Here is a 14703-nt window from a genome sequence, read left to right on the forward strand (position 1 = left end):
TAGCTAGCGCCCAACCCTCATCCCTAGAGGAATGCTAAACTATCTCACGACTGGCCTCACAGCTTCTCACTACCCACCCTTCCATGAAACTTCCATCAACCCTGCAGTACTAGTGTATGCTAGCCATACATAACACTGGACCCTATAGACTTTCGAATATCCGATCCTACCTTAAGGTCGAATTAAACATTCTCAGGCTAAAAGATCTTGATTATATACAGCCGTGTTGCATACACAAGTAACTACAGTAATGATGTCAATCTCATATAAGGAAAACCCTAGGCTAGCATGCATCATGTAATCAGGCAATTCTATCATGCAATTCCTAAGGATCCCTAGCCTAGTACTAGCATGTTTTTCTAACATATCACATAATCAAATAACTGTATGGTATTTTGGGGTCTACTTACTGGCCCCGACTAATCGTATGCCCTGCATCCTCTTTTACTTATTTTGAAAACCGTTTTAGAAATCATTTTAGAAACCTTCCCTTGATTTGAGAATGGATTCACACGAATGTTCCTCCAATTCACCCAAACCAAGGCTCTGATACCAACTGTAACACCCATAAAAATCAAGACAATTTTAAACTTTTAAAATGCTTTCCAAATTCAATACTTATTACAAAACATGTTTCCAAAATATTTTATATCAGAGTATCCCAGAAACAAAATCATCAAAAACGAGGAGCGGTACGATCACACCTTTGCCTTGCCACGATCCTCTGTTGTACCTGAAACAATAAACTGAAACTGTAAGCCCGAATGCTTAGTGAGTTCCCCCAAAATACCGATACACACACAACCCACATAACCATGTCATCAATATCATAGGAAACTGGACATTATGTAATGGGTCCACAGCTTCACAGATTGGATTACCCCTCCCTGGGCCCACAGTGTGAGTCTGGATTGCTTTCGGCCCACAGCTCACATCTGACTTGCCATCGAGCCCACAGTACGAGTCTCCCTCAGCTCGTAACTAGAATGATCCTGGGTATCTTGGTTTACCGCACGAAGCAATCTCACCTCAACCCATCCCACATAACATATCAACATACTGATGGGTTTTATGCATAAGTACATTCCTATGTGCTCATACATACCCTAATGCTTGGATCTAGGTTTCTCTATTGAACATGCTTTGATTCCAAGACTTACAAACCCTAATCTAGCATAAAAATAACAAAAACTAACATATATAATCAGATCTAGATGTTTTCCTCTTAAAATGTTGCTTAGATCTTTTTCTCTTCTTCTCTTGAGCTTAGAGTCACAAATGCAACTCCTCTAATGGTTCACAAACCCCACAAGCAAGAAGGTAATATGAGAGAGGGTGAGAGAAGCTAGAAATTGGCCTAGGGTTCTCTTAGAATCAAGTGGTATCCGATTTCAATGCCCTAGGGGTCTTATAGTTACAGGCTACTAGGGTTTCAGTCTAAACCCTAATGGATAGCTTAGCCACCAAGCAGCCCAAGGAACCTTCTGGAATAAGGCCTTGGATGAAAATATGATGGATACCCATCATAATTTCGTTCCCCCTTAAGTCCATTAGGTTTCCTTAACCCAAAACTCAACTATCATACATTTGACAGTTTATACCCCTTTATTCAATTAATCTCTTTTGGTCACCAAATTAATCCCTAATTAATTTATGACCAATACTAATTAAATAAATATGATTTCTCCTTTAATATATTATTCTTATAATATATTAATAAATCATAATATTCTCTCTATCTCCTTAAATTACCTTGTCAAGTTGCTTTGGAGAAGGCAACCCAAAAGGACCATGCAGATAATCATGTAACAACACAAGTAGTCCTACAACTCTACCTAACTGGCATAACCACTAGCATGCAACACTAACTTCATAATTAACATACTAACACTGCTAGGATAACATATCCAATGGGTCGGCCTTGGTGCCTTAGACCCCTCTGTATAGTGAGGATAACTCACCTTGCAAATGTCGACTCGGTAGATAAAATCCAACTCTCGGATCACTGCCACAAACTCCACCACCTATTATCATAATATAACCTTACTCGTAAGTTCCCAACCTTTCAAGGTACACCATAAGTCAACTAGTCAACCTCTGGTCAAAGTCAAAGTCAACAGTCAAGGTCAACAATCTGTGTTGACCTTGACTCGCCGAGTATCCTCGACTTCTCGTCGTGTTCCTTGAGATACTCGTCCACTCTCCGAGTCACCAGAGTAACTTGTTGAGTTCTTAAGGTTCGCGATCGAAGCTCTAAGGCCACTCGTCAGGTTTTCCTTCTTGCAACTCGACAAGTTCACACACATCCATCAATTGGGGAAACCTTAACCAACTCGCCGAGTTGTTCATCCAACTCGTCGAGTCTGCGACAATCTTCATCGGACTCGCCGAGTTGTTCATCCAACTAGTCGAGTTCAATGACTATCTTCATATGACTCGCCGAGTCGACTATGCGACTCACCGAGTCCTTTCAGTCCTTTAACCATGCAGATACTTATAAGCCATGCCAAGGCCCCAAATTGCATATACAACTTCCTTAGGCATCCTTATCACGTAAAGTTGCAAACTTTACGTGCATGCATGGCTAAAAGGGCTCTTAATGACAAATCCAAGCTTACAATGGAGCTTCACATTCAAGGAAGGCTTCATACATGACCAAGCTCGAACTTTATGAACCTAGAACCCAAGAAGGGTCTAGATCTGAAGTTACAACTTCAGATCTAGCTCTTACACCACAATATCATCATAACCAAGCCAAAATAACCCTAAATCTCACCCAAACGAGGTCTAGAAAGAATTGAGGTAGAGGTGGCGACTTGATATCTTCAAATGATGCTAACTGAGGTGGATTTCTCATTCCCCACACTTTCCTTGGTTCTAGCCTCTTGCCCTTCAAGGTCTTCTTTTCCAAGGATCCACTTTCCGAAGCCTAACACACACAAGAATGAAACACTACATGGATTAGGGTTTTCTGGACTCTAAAGGGGCTATAAAGAGGCCAAAGGAGGCTTATGATTCTTTAAATAGGGTGCAAAACCCCAGGATTTAGGGTTTCATCTGCCAGCTCCTACTCAGCAAGTCCCTTCTTGGATTCGGCGAGTAGGTCATTAAAACGCGTGGACCAACCCGCTACTACTCGACAATTAGGGCGACTAACTCGTCGAGTAGACCCAAAGACCAAAAAGATTCAATATAAATCAATACCTGAGAATCGGGCCGTTACATCAATATCCAACTTCCTCAAGACTTTGGCACCCAACTCTCACGGCTTGTCAATATGTGACTTCATCTCCTAGATGTGAGCACACATAGACCTTGCTTGCCAATAGGGGTTGAGTGACCTTGAACTTGTGGGTTGGGGAGAATTATATATATATATATATATATATATATATATATATATATATAAACTTATAATATTATAAAGTATAAGGGTTGAATTTTTAACTTTTAAAATTCTAAGGGCTTAACTTGGAATTAAAGTATTCATGAAGGAAACTTTACAAATTCCAAAACTTGAGGGCAAGTTTTTTATTCCATAACTTATATGTTTAAAGTAGTTTTTAATAAAAACTCTTCAAGTTCCATAACTTGAGGACAAGTTATGGAAGACTTTAAAGCATTTACAAAATGAGACTCTTCATTTTTTATAACTTATGGAAATCTTATGAGTTTTAATAATCATAAATGTGACCTTTCATATAACTTGAGGACAAGTGTTACAACCATCAAAATTCGAGTCGGTTCTAGATTTTACTAAACTTAGTTGCACTTATAGGCACAACACATACTAGACTTAGTAACTAGAAACTAAGTTATAACCTACTAGAAACTTGGAAACAATTAGAAACAATGGATAGTGTACTTAGATTTGACATTGATATGTGAATTCTACATCTACTTAACTGTAGTGACTATCCATATTCAGATCACTCTTTGGCTCGAACACCTTTTTCATTAATCATATACACACATCATGGACTTGACCTAGTAGTAGAAATTAGGTCAAAGTCTCATAGAAACTTAAGTCAAAGTTGAAGACTAGGACTAGTATACTTGATTCCTCAATTTAAATTGAATCTCAGAATCACTACATAGAATGCCAATAAACCGATAAAAGTAAATTACAAACATTAACTATAACTATAAAAGAGTTATAATACCATAAGATAATTTAAATTCTCAAATATTTTATTTATTTTGATATCCAAAGATTTACAAACTCTCAAAAAACCTAAATGCCCAAAAAACTCACATTTATGAACTTTAACCTTAAAAATTCTATAAAAATAATTATGAAACTTATAATATGATCTTATAATAATTAAAATTATGAAAATTCATTTAAGGAAAATAAAATTTAAGTCAATAACAATTACCCTAAATTTATAAAGCAAAATAAATGTTTTATGAATAAAAACTTGATTTTAGTGTATATTTTATAAAAAGTTTGATATTTTTATAAAAGATTTAAATTTTTATAAAAGAAACAAGAGAGAGGGAGCCTCTCTCACCCAAAATCTCGGCCTCCCCTCTCCCAAGACCCTCCTCCTCTTCCCAATACACCATTTTCCTAAGTCATCAATCAATTTCACTCACTCACTCCATCTCTTTCTCTCTCACACTCCCTCACTTCATTTTCTCTCTATTCTCTCTTCCTCTCTCCCTCAACCACGAAATTCTCCAGAAAATGGGTCATAGAACACACCATGAACTCTAAATCTTAATCATCTTGAGGTGTTCTTAAAGTTAAACCCGAAAATCATTCATTTTCCTTCTCTTTTCCTTCAAGTTTCACTTGTTTTTCATGGATTTTCTCAATCTTCTACCCCATTCTATTGTAAAATCATGAACATTTGCACCTACTCATGGTTTTGATGATGATGGTGGTAGGATTTCACCCAAAAACAACATGCATGTTGTAAATGGTGAAATCCAAGGACCTAAACCTATGTCAAAATCAAGGAAATGCACTTTTCTACATGTTTTGGTGGAATATCACCACATGCATCCGAAGTTTTCTTTCAAAAACGAATTTTAAACATTTCAAACTCATAAATGGTCTTCAAACAAACATGCATGTGATGATCTTTAAGCTTAGATGCTAGATCATCAAAGTATGTTGTTAAAAGCTTTCAAATATGTTCATGAATGATTTATTTCCAAATAAATATCTAAAACTCATTTTCTGACCAAATCCGATTTTTCCCAGATTCCCATCCACAAAATAAGATGCTTTGTAGATTTCCAGAAGATAATGCATTTATCTCGAATTACTATAATTAATGCAAGAAAATAGGGCAATAAATCATATAAAATACTTTTTAAGGTCTATAAATCCTAGGAAACTTTGTGGATGACTCTAATGCTAAATAATAACTTCACATTAAATTTCATTGATTTTTGTTACTGTTTAACATGGTTTTGAATTTTCTTTTTGTTTGGCTCCAATAAATCATAAAACCACTTTAGAGAAGGTTAAAGGGCTGCCTAGCAATTTTCATAACTTCATCCATATGTGAAAGACTTAGGCCTTGTTTGTTTGCCTCTTAATTGGAAAATTAAGAGGTAGTCTCTTAATTTTTAAGATCTACACCATTTGATAGCTTCTGAATTTATACCTCTTAATTTGTTAGTAGCCTCTTAATTTTTCAAATTTGGGGATATGTCTGAATTAAAGAAAAGAACGCGCGTTCCTCTTTTGCCCTGATACTTCATCTTTTCCTTCTTCTCTTTCTTTCACAAACGTCGACGCCTCATTCTTACTGCATCTCCGATTGCACAATGACAACCCTTTGATATCCCCTTCGCCACCAGCTGACCGCTGCCTCTTCCCTCGTTGCCATCGCCATCGATTGAGGCCTGTCGGAAATCCCCAAAGGCGAGCGACAATGCTTCTATGATTTCGAAAATTCTAGCAACACCGATCTCATCTTCGACTGCTTGATTACTGCCGGATGATTTCATTTCTACAGCTCTCGTTTTATCTTCCTCACTTGGCTATGATAAACAATCAAACTCGACACACTTTCCTCTGCCGCCTTTGTATGATTTTTCATTCCCCCTCGTTTTTATTTGCATCTTATTCTAAAGTATATAATCCAATGTTCCATTCAATCAATTTTGGAAATACACAGGCAATTTCCTAAGAAAAGTAATGGCTTTCTATTTGCATCTCATTAAAGCTCTTAAGACACCAATTGTTTGTGAAAAGTCCTGTGAGGTTTTTTAATCAAATCACAAAGTTGTGATCCATATAAACATACATTTTAGATTGGAAAGTCTTGAGAGGTTTTTTATTTGCATCTCATTGAAAATACACAGTCAAATATATGCTTTATATAATGGTTTTTTAATCAAATCACAAAGTTGTGTTTGATGGGTATTAATGTTTAGATTGTATATTCTGTAATCATACTCTTGGTTGCAGTTTGATGGGTATTATGTTTCTGAATTGAAGATAAAAAATAATATTGAATGACCTGCTACAAAAATTAGAATAAAGGGTATAATGGTCTTTTTCTTGTTATTATCAAGTGGGACTAGGTTATTCTAGATTTCATGAAGCATCGAGACTTTGGATAGCCGAAAGAAAGGAGTTGGTTGATGGTTTAAAGGTTGTGCAAGAAAATTTTTAAGGGGTATTTTGGTCTTCTTTTTGGAATTTTACATAAAAAGGCTTTTTTTTAATGTGATCCATGTAAACATACATTTCAGTTAGTTTTCATAACCGATTGTAAGCTTGTTTTTGTAAAGGTGAAGACATGAAATAACAATGTACTTTTATATATTTCTTTATTATAGTATCATACTTTCACCTTTTCCTATTAGAGCATAATATTTTGTATGGTGTTATATATATATATATATATATATATATATATATATATATATATATATATATATATATATTTATAATTATTTAAGGAGTTTGGTTCGGTTATTTTACAAATAGAAACATTGTATTCAACGAAAAATAAGATGGAAGGGTAAAATGGTCATTTTTATAATTCAGCACAACAATTCAGAGATTCCAACCAAACAGCATATTAAAACTTCAGACCCTCTTAGAAATTCAGACCTCTTAAAAATTCAGATCTTAAAAATTCAGATCCTGCCAAACAGCCCCTTAGAAAAATATTTTCAGAAATTTTCATAATGCATTCCTATTTTTCCCCGATTTTTGTATTTATAATGGCCTAAAACAGAAAAAAAATAGTTCTGGTCATCCAAAAATTATAACAATTTACCATAACACTTTGTAATAAATTAGGAGACTACGTAAAACTTTTGATGATTTTCCTCTTCTGTATACTATTTTTCTCTTATTTTCTAAGATTAAATACACTTAAATACACAAAATCAGATTTCTGTATATAAAAACCACATTTGGTATTTTTCCCAGATTATTTACACTGTAAATGAACTGTACAAAAATTTTGGTAGTTTACTTTAACTGTTTAATAATTATTCTCCAATTAATGATTATTTAAGAGGATAAAACATATAAAAATAGAAAGACTAATTGACAAATACCTTTTATATTTTTCACAGCTTCTAAACGTATAATAAAAGTGTTACGAAAATTTTGGGCAATTTTGGAAACTATTTCCTATTTATTTCAATTTTTATTAGAATAAATGCTCAAAAATCATAAAATTGTGTTAAACAGATTAGAAATCAATTTTTATATTTTTCCCTGTTTAACAATGTTTAATAACAGTAATAAAAAAAGTTTGGATAATTTTGGAAACTGATTTCTATTTTTCATGAATTTGTATCTATTTAGAGAATTAAATATATGAAAAATGGTTATACATACTCATAATCCATGAAAATTTATCTAGCCGTCTTTTAGTACATTTAGGACCAAAATATGAAGTTTGGTAATTTTTATTAACTATTTAGTATTTTTCATGATTTTATGGTTATTCAACAAACTAAAATTGTGAAAAATAGTCAGACAAATCAAAAATTCAAGAAAATTTATCTCGAGGTCTTTGACTTCAATTAAAACTAAAATGCAAACTTTGGGAAATTTTAGAACTAAATTAATTTAGTTTTTGAATATTTAATCATTGGAACACCTCTTAAAATGTTAAATATTAGCATTTCAATAATGAGAAATTTCCACTTAAATTGTTATATAACAATTGATTCATTGAAATTAAATTTTCACAGAAAAATGTTTGTAACTTATCAATATTAAATTTTGACACACTACTGGCATAATTATATTGTAGTACTAAGTATACTAGTATTAGATTTCAATTATGGACTCACTAGCGTATATCATTATTGTAGGATTCGGTAGTGGTACAAGTGGAACTTAGATCAAGGCATCATTTGCATCATCTCAATGCATTGTGAGTATTCACGTACTCCCTTATTTTCGGTTTTTATGTTTTGGGGTGGAAAAGCATGTCCTAAACTATTTATGTTCGTTATATTTAATTGACTCGTATAAACTTGATTACTATATTTTGCATATTGTGAGTATTCAAGACTTCCCCTATTTTCAGTTTTTAAATGTTTTGGGGTGGAAAAGCATGTCCTAAACTTTTTATGTTCGTTATATTTAATTGACTCGTATAAACTTGATTACTATATTTTGCATATTGTGAGTATTCAAGACTTCCCCTATTTTCAGTTTTTAAATGTTTTGGGGTGGAAAAGCATGTCCTAAACTTTTTATGTTCGTTGTATTTATTTTGACTTGTATGAAACTTGGTTGCTATATTTTGTATGTGTGTGTATGTTACTTTAATTCATGAGGACTGTATCGCGGTTAAGTCCCTAGAATCTCTAGACACAACTCATTAAATCTTTTGAGCCTATGGTTATTATGGATAGTGCTATCAGGAGGTAGACAACTCCTCACTCTCACGATTCGCTTGAGTGCATTTTGCCATTTTATACACTATGTTTGCGATACACATAGTAGTCAATAGGGCACGATTCGGTCATTAGGCTTGGGTTGTGAACTCATGAATGGAAACTTGATGCACATACTATTCTTTATGCACATAGGAAACTTGTATTCCCATGTTAGCAACGACACTTGTATACTTATTTTAGCAATGAAACTTCAATACTTATTTTAGCAACGAAACTCGTTACTCATTATAACAATAAACTTGTTTATTAATTTTAGCAATGAACTTTGTTTCTCATTACAACAACGAAATTTTATTACTGAAAACTTATATACATGTTTTAGCAATGAAATTGTTTGCTCATTGTAGCAACGAAATTGATTGCTCATTTTAGCAAAGAAACTTGTTTACTCGTTTGAGTAACGAACTTTATCTACCATGAGAATATGAATGGTGCATCTTATTCGGGCAACATACTTTATCTCTCATGATGACAAAGAACTTTGTGTTTACAAACTTATTTACTCCTTTTAACAATATACTTTTATTATTGGAAACTTTTATCAAAACTTTGATTTCAATTCATGAACCAATATTATTTTGTTAAACTTGTGAGTACTCACCAACTATTTTTATAGTTGACGCTCGTTTTACATGCTTTTTCAGGAATCATCGAGTAAGTGGCACTTAGGGACACTTCACTGTTAGGAGCATTCGCATGTGTTGTATTCCAATTTTAATTGTAATTTCTTTTAAAAGTTGTTCAAACCCATTGTAAATTGTAATGATTTTTAATACTATGGTTGGTGTTGTCTTTTAACTTTTGCTATGAAACCCTTTATACTGCCATGCCTCGTGTTTCTGCTTTAGCGGGGTGTGATAACAAGTTACAAAAACACATATTATGAACAAATTTTAGATAAATTTGGATTGAAAACATATTATTACATAACTTTTCTATTAGTCTAAAACAACTCATAAGAACAAGATAATTCGTATCAACAATTTTCATGAACTTAGCTAATCACATAAACAAAAAAAAGTCTTGAAACTTTGACAATTATCATTTATTTGGATGAGAATAAACATTACCATAACATAAAAATCAAGTTTAATGAAGAAAACACTTTGTGGTAATGATTCGAATCCAAAACAGGCCAAAAAAACTGATTTTTTTTCACCGAACAATCACAACTTAGTGGTAAATTTTACCACCTGGTGGTGAACTGGCAGATTCCAAGAAAAACGATTTTTCTTGCAAATAGCATCAAGTATAATTGAAAACAAGCCTAGGCTCTGATACCACTGAAGAGTTTTGAGCATTCTAACACTCCTAAGGTGTACATGCAACCCTAAATACCCTGGATCTATGTTTTCTATATTATACATACAAATATCAATTTTTCCAAGGTATTGTTCTAACTAGCATAATATGAAGAACATATATATAAATTCTAGTAGAATTACATACCTCTTTGTTGTAGCTTGATTCCATGTAGCTTAAGAGCCTAGTGCCTCAAGTACGACACCTCAAATGGTTCACACAACATCACCAAGATCTTGGAATAACTTGAGAGAGAAGGTTCATATGCTCAAATTGGCTAGCCCTCATGTGTACATACACTAGTGCCAATTTCTTGAGCCATGGGGTCCTTATATATGGTGGATATTAGGGTTACACCATGTAAGTCATGTCTTTCCATATTCTTCATGCTCCATGGGTTAAAACCTCCATGGAGTATCCATGGGTTACTCCATGAGTTTAGCCCAACATGAAGAACTATGGATCATAAGCCGACATATATAAGAATGAATGATTTACACTGATGGGTTTTGGTCCTAAGAACATCCTATGTGCTCATACAAACCCTAATGCTTGGATCTAGGTTTCTCTATTATACATGCAAGTTATCCAAGACTATAAACCCTAATTCTAGCATATAAGTAATCATATTAACATGAGAATAGGTTTAAGATGTTACCTTGATTGTTATGTAGCAATAACAATCCCAAATCTCCTTGTATTGACTTTAGAAAGCATAGAGTCACAATTGTCACTCCTCTAATGGTTCACAAACACCATAAGCAAGAGGATGAAGAGGAGAGAGGATGGAGGCTGCCCAAAAACGTCTACAAACCCTAGAGAAGTCTTGTCCACGTTTTTGGTCATAAGGGATCTCTTTATATAGGAGGCAACTAGGGTTATCTAACAAGGAAACCCTAATTTGGATGCTTAAGCCCGAAGCAACCCATGGAGCCCTTTCCTTAAGGCCTTGGACGATTTCATATGGGCTTTCCCCATAGAATTCATCCACCTTATAATAAAAGGCAATCCATGGCCCAAATTGCAATTATCTTATAATTACAATTCCAGTCCCTTAAGTTTAATTAATCTCTTTTAGTCACAAAACTAATTACCAATTAATTATTGACTAATATTAATTAAACAATATGATTTCTCCTTTAATATATTATTCTCATAATATATTAATAAATCATATTTAATCCTTTCTCTCCATAATTCATCCTATCAAGTTGCTTTGGTAAAGGCAACCCAAAAGGACCATGCACCATCGGGTCAAGTACATACCAAAATAGTTATGGACTTAGACACTAATCCAACAGTCTCCCACTTGGATAAGTCTAATAACTATTATGCGTATGACTTCAGATCCTGATCTGTAGTCGTAGCTTTCCAAAGCCGCTGTCAACTCTGATCATATCAGATACACGTGTCCTTAGATAAGGGATCATATATTCCTCCATTCTAGATATCGTATGAGATATGATTTCAAATCATTCTCTTTGTACTATATCTCAATTCCCAATTTATGATGACTGACTAATTTGAACAAATCAAATTAGCCCTAGCCCGGCCGAGCATTTACGTTTGTCATCACAAAATCATCGAGGGGCCCAAAGATATCGCTTTTATCCTACCTTGGATAAAAGGAACGGATAAACTTTGATACAATGCTTGCTTGCACTCACTCACCGAATCACACACAATAATATGTTTTATAACACCAAGTTACTAGTGCGTTTACATATTATCAATGTGCAACTGATTTGCAAGATACAACTCACACATCTCGGTTTCAAGAATATAAGATGTTATCGTCTCACCAATCACTCGTGATACAATCCATGGAGTGATCTAAGTGAGCGTGGGTTTAATCCAATGCTCAAATCATATTCATAAGCACTCATGAACGTTGCAGCAAATATTTGCTTATGTCTAATACTCTTTTAGACAATCCACACACCAATTCACGACAGTATTCATTCATATCTACTTCCAACATATGAACGACTGTGGCCCGTTTGAATAATTTGACTGTTCTTAACCAATTAAATTATTCAAGAAGTCAAAACATGAAAAGTGAAACACAAGAATAATACTAATCCCATATGGCCTCAAACCTTTGAGTATAAATAAAACTCCTTTTATTTATCACCATATCGATTACTCATTATTTGTCGTTTCGGGTAATCAACTTCTTACTTGAATTATTACACTTGTCTCATGCTCTTAGCATGCACACAATGTTTATCTATGGTTCTTACTTTGTAAAATAGATCAAATTGAACACATTTCCAATCATTCTCATTTCACAACTCCAAATCCATTTTCATAAGTGTAAGAATATCAAATTCTTGTTACTTATAAAATATGCTAGATTCTAACATTCTATGCAACGATCCTTTCGTAATGTCACTGCACCAAAGTCACAAAGACTATTGCCAATGATATTACAAAGTCCTCCAACGGAGATTGTTACAAGACAATTCCTTAGATATGATGTCTCTCACTCAAAGTACATTCCTTTGAACATCCTTTTGCATAAAAGTTTCTAATCTAGACATAGATTTTCAATATCCAATTCTCAATATGGACACATTTCCATATTTTCCATATGACAACTCATTCTTAATAGAATCTTATCTATTCGTAATGATGTCGATATGGTCCGTCCAATATGGAAACATTTCCATAATTTCCATATGACAACTCTTTCTTAATAGAATCTTTTCTATTCATAATAATGTCGATATGGTCCATCCAATATCATGCTTCCAACTACTCACAAGCGACCAATCCTCGTCAAACTTTGGATTGTCCTTTGATAGTTGTTTAATTATTTTAGTCAAAACCAATTCTAGTCCCTTTTCCCTCTAAATGCACTAGACATTTGGAAAATTTTAGAATGGTCAAATATTAAAGCGTCTGCAATCGATCCTATACCCGAAGCGTATGGGACACGACGCATGATGTTTTATTTGCTATGTTCTCAAAATTCGAATTATGAAGAGGAATGCCGTAATCATAATCGAAATTTTAAGAACACACTATGTAACTTTGACTAAATTTATTAACATTTCTCAACCTAATCCTTTAGATTTGAAATGAAGCATAATATTCTCTCCCTTCATTATAGCAAAACAACTATACAACCCTTACGACTTTGCAAGTTATAACTCTTGTTTTCTATAATTAATATTGCCAACTTGCAATACTTTCCATAATAATCATACAATCATAACTTTTATGCTCCCACTATCATGATGATTACTATAAAACATAACACTTATGCTCCCACTAGCTTCGACATGTATTCATAAACATCTTAACTTTCAGAAAAACAATACCTATTGAATTTCTTAACTCCATGTTTCTAATACTTAATGCTTTGATAATATTTTATCAAGGCTTTTTGAACTTATACACATTTGCCTTAGATAGTTCATATGAGTGTCTAAACAATTGCCAAACCTCACAATTCAAATTATGGAAAGGGATACCGTAACCATAATTGAATTCGAGAATGCAATTTTACAATCACTATCTTCTTAAAATCTTTCTTAGTGAAAGCATTTCCTCACAATCATTTTCATGAAGGAGAAAATCTTATGACACTTAGATTTTAATGGTGTATGTGTTCCTATCCATGTGATTTTTTTAAAACCAAAGTTTACGACAAATTCAAACTCATATGGACCGAACTTTCTTAATCTTGATTTCTTGCCTTATGGTAGCACAGCTGCCCACCATGTCTTCCAAGCAGCTCACCTTTTCTTATCAATGTACTTTCCATTGATCAAGGTCCTTGCCTTTTATGCATTCAAATGAGAACTCATAGGACTCACATGCATAATTAACTCGATTGGATTGGCATAGAAACAAAATAATGTCAACATGATAGGTTGTAAACCTTAACTCATGTGCTAGTGATGATCGATAAGGTTTATTTGATTTGTTCTTGAAACCTTTCAAGACCATTAAGACTCCCACTGACTCCTTAACATATAAGATTCTCTTGTCAATAAACATTTCTTGACAAATAAATATTCAAGACTTAGTGTAGTTTTTATCAAAACACTTCATAAATTGGTCCTAGTTGGTCTTTGTCTTATCCAAGACATCACAACTTTCCACATTTGATGAATGTTATAAACCTTCTTAATACTTTTCACTCAATGTCACAATCTTAACTTTAAGACTTGTTATTAGAACGAAGTATGATTGACTTCTTGATTTAACCATTTCCTCAATTCTTGATTCCTCTTCTTAAACATACAATTGTACTAAGACTCACTTAGAGGATCAATTAAGATATGGTTCTTAATCATTAAGACCTATCATAAAGCATAAAGGCTACTCTCCCTTCTTCTTAGAATGGAGAAACTTTTATCTTTCTGCCTACTTGATTCTTCTTATTCGTTTTGCTCTTGATTTAAACTTTTTCAATCAATTCATAATTACACTTAATCTTGTAAGTACAATCATATTTACTAAACCTTTAGTAAATCATGACGAATATCATTG

Source organism: Lactuca sativa, chromosome 5 (assembly GCF_002870075.4).
Source record: "Lactuca sativa cultivar Salinas chromosome 5, Lsat_Salinas_v11, whole genome shotgun sequence".
NCBI classification, from domain to species: Eukaryota; Viridiplantae; Streptophyta; class Magnoliopsida; order Asterales; family Asteraceae; genus Lactuca; species Lactuca sativa.